Below are 3,961 nucleotides of genomic sequence, written 5' to 3'. Positions count from 1 at the left end.
TCTGTCTCTTAACGTAATATATTGTTCCACTCGATTATTTATCTGCTCTTGGTAAAACACAAATTCTTTAAAATCTTAATGCTGTAATATGTCTTCATAGACTGGTAGGGCAGGTCTCATCTATTTGTGCTTCTATTTCAAATTGTACTTACTTTTATGTGGACCTGTAAACTTTCATATAAATATTACAGTGACGTATTTTCCTTCCTCAAAAAAATTCAACTGGAATTTTTATTGAAATTGTCTTGAATTCATACTTTGATATGGGGAAAACCAGCATCTTTATAATACAAATATGTCCCATCTAAGAGTGTGGGTTGTCTCTCCATTGAACTTTCTGTGTCACTCATTAATTTTTTTTTTCAGCTCTTTCCTCCTCCAATTCGGCAGACAGCCGCATCTTCTCTCACACTGCCAGCCACATCCCTGAGACACCGTGGTGAAGGTGAAGGTCAGAGTCAACGGATTTGGTCATATTGGGCGCCTGGTCAGCAGGGCTACTTTTAACTGGTGAAGTGGATATTGTCACCATCAGTGACCCCTTCATTGATCCCAACTACATGGTCTACATGTTCCAATATGATTTCACCCATGGCGCATTCCATGGCACCATCAAGGCTGAGAAAGGGAAGCTTGTCATCAATGGAAAACCCGTCACCATCTTCCAGGAGCGAGATCCCTCCAAAATCAAATGGGGTGATGCTGGTGCCGAGTACATTGTGGAGTCCACCGGCATCTTTAACACCATAGAGAAGGCTGGGGCTCACTTACAGCGAGGAGCCAAAAGGGTCATCATCTCTGCCCCCTCTGCTGATGCCCTCATGTTGGTAATGGGCATGAACCATGAGAAGTATGACAACAGCCTCAAGATCATCAGCAATACTTAGCTGCTCTGCCAACTGCTTAGCACCCCTGGCCAACGTCATCCATGACAACTTTGATATTGTGGAAGGACTCATGACCACAGTCCACACCATCATTGCCACTCAGAAGACTGTGGATGGTTCCTCCAGGAAACTGGCATGACGGTGGTGGGACTCTCCAGAATATCAGCCCTTCCTCTACTGGCGCTGCCAAAGCTGTGGGCAAAGTCATCCCTGAGCTGAACGGAAAACTCACTGGCATGGACTTCTGTGTCCCCACTGCCAACACGTCAGTCATGGACCTGACCTACCATCTGGAAAAACCTACCAAATATGATGGCATTAAGAAGGTGGTGAAGCAGGCATCAGAGGGCTCTCTCTAGGGTATCCTGGGCTACAACACCGAGCACCAGGTTGTCTCCTTCGACTTCAGCAGCGACACCCACTCTTCCACCTTTGATGTTGGGGCCGCCATTGCCCTCAACAACCACTTTGTCAAGCTGATTTCCTGGTATGACAATGAATTTGGCTACAGCAACAGGGTGGTGGACCTCATGGCCCACAAGGCCTCCAAGGAGTAAGACCCCTGAACCACCAGCCCCAGTGACAGCACGAGAGGAAGAGCAAGGCCCTCATTGATGGGGAGTCCCTGACACACTCAGTCCCCAGTCACAGTGAGAATCTCCCCTCCTCACAGTTTCCATGAAGACCCCCTGAAGAGGAAGGGGCCTAGGAAGTCCCACCTTGTCTTGTACCATCAATAAAGTCCCCTGTGCTCAGCCAAAAAAATAAATAAATAAAATTTTTTCTATAAAGTTTCTATGGATTAGTGATTAATTCCTAAAATTCTGTAGTTTTGACTGGTATTTGGAATGACATTTTATTATATTTCCTAGTTTGCATTGTCAGTGTAGAAGATACCAAGATTTCTTAAGTTGTTCTTATCTAAAAATTTTGTTCAATTCTCTTACTAGTTCTAATAGTTGGATTTTTTTTGGACAGATGATTATATTATCTGCAAATAATAACAGTTTTATCTCCTCTCAAGTCTTACCTCTCCTACTTATTTTTTCCTTGTAGTTGGTCATGAGCTTACATACCAATGTTAATTAACAGGAGTGATGATGGGCATCTTTACATCATTTACAATTTCAGAGAAAATATTAAAAATGCCCCTAATCTGTGTAACATTTAACATAACTTTTAGAGTAGACAACTTTAACAAGTTGAAAAGTTCCTTTCTATTTCCAGTTAACCAGTTTTATTATACATATGTGTTGAATTGATCAACACGTTTTTCTGCATCAATTCAGATAATTCTGCATTTTATACTTTACTCTTAGCTGATGTAATAAATTCTGTTGATATATTTATGATGGTGTGTCATCTTGCATTCATGAGTAAGTCTTATTTAATTATTGTAGTCTTATTTAATTATTGTGTCTTTTTATCATACAGTTGGGTTTTCTTAACTATCTTATTTAAGATATTTACATCTGTGTTCAAAATGAACTATGCCTATAATTGTTGGGGTGGATCGACCTTATCTATTTATAGAATGAGAAGTGGGAACAGGCACAGTGGCTCACGCCTATAATCCTAGTACTTTGGGAGGCAGAGGCGGACAAATTGCTTGAGTCCAGGAGTTTGAGACCAGCCTAGGCAACATAGTGAGACCCTATCTCTACAAAAAAATACAAAAATTAGGCAGGCATAGTGTGCCTGTTGTTCCAGCTACTCAGGAGGATGAGAGATAGAAGGATCGCTTGAGCTTGAAAGGTCGAGGTTGCAGTGACCTCTGATCACATCACTGCACTCCAGCCTAGGTGACAGAGTGAAACCCTGTCTCAAAAGAAAAGGCGCAGGTTTTGGTCTTTTTAAAATAACTTATATAAAGCAGGAATTAATTATTTCTTAAAAGTTTAGTAGAACTTACTAATAAAACTATCTGAGCCTTAGAGCCTTAGTGAGGAGAAAGCTATCTTTAGTGTTATATTTATATGTATGTACTGGGTGCCAATTAAAAATACGGTTAAAACAGTTTCAAAGACCCTGGTTAATAGAGTCAATGAAGCACTTAGTTTTGGCTTAACTTGTTTTTAGGGTTCTATTTCTCTTCTACTAGTCACTTTCCACCCTCTTCTTCATATTTTCTGAATGAGTCACACTGCTTGGCACATAGTAGATGTTTTTTAGTTGAACTGATTAAATTTGGGTACCCATTATCATTCACCCTCCTGGAAGCCTGAGGGAGACCTACCTGCTTCCTCTCACTCTAAATAGGTGCCAATTATTCTACCCAATACAAATTGTCCTTTAGCACCTTAAACTTCAAGTATTAGGAATAAACTATTGTAACAATGTTAGTGAGTCCACCATGGCCACGGCCCATGGGAGATTTTTTTAGCCAATTCTGTCTATTCCACCTTGGCCAAGGAATGGAAGTTTGCTTTTGGGCCCCCATGTCTTCACAAGCTGCCCAAGTGCCAGCCTCTGCCCAAGGGTCTTACCTACAAGTATCCCATCTATGGAGGGCAAGGAGTCCCCAGGTGATGTGGGGTTGGGCCACCCACACTCAGGCCACTGAACCACTCACTGGTCATTGGGAACAGAAATCCTGTAAATCAAGAACACAGCTCCCTCTTTCTCTGTGGCTCATTTCTCAACCCTGTATATGTTGTTTTTGGTGTTTTTTTTTCCCCTCCCGTATCAGGATGACTTAATCTTTGAGGCAAAAAACCTGTTCAGCAACCAAGTTTCTGAGTCTTGACAACTCACATTTGGGTTAAAGAGTCTTTGGGACTTTGCTTTCAGTTTGATGTTAGCTAGAAGTGCTTATTAGGTACCAACAAATGAGAAAAAAGGAATAAGAAAATAGACAACAGACAGGCTAATACTCAAGAGATGTAGGCCTGCCACACATCCACACTCACATAAACTCAGAGGTTATCCTCCTGCTAAGTCAATGGACAACCAAATGCTCTGTCTATGGGACAGCCCTGCTCTGTCTATGAGATAGCCCTGCTCTGTCTATGGGATAGCCCTGCTCTGTGGAATAGCCATTTTGCTGTACACTGTTGCTCTGACAAACTTTCTTT

At 41.7% G+C, this 3,961-nt stretch overlaps 1 pseudogene; it reads left to right on the top strand.

The window, feature by feature from the left end:
- Positions 1-442: 442 nt before the first annotated feature.
- LOC104668878 lies at positions 443-1,675 on the top strand (annotated as a pseudogene).
- The last annotated feature ends 2,286 nt before the right edge of the window (positions 1,676-3,961 follow it).

This window comes from Rhinopithecus roxellana, chromosome 4 (genome assembly GCF_007565055.1).
Source record: "Rhinopithecus roxellana isolate Shanxi Qingling chromosome 4, ASM756505v1, whole genome shotgun sequence".
Classification (NCBI taxonomy): Eukaryota; Metazoa; Chordata; class Mammalia; order Primates; family Cercopithecidae; genus Rhinopithecus; species Rhinopithecus roxellana.
This window is presented reverse-complemented; position numbering and strand designations above follow the sequence as displayed.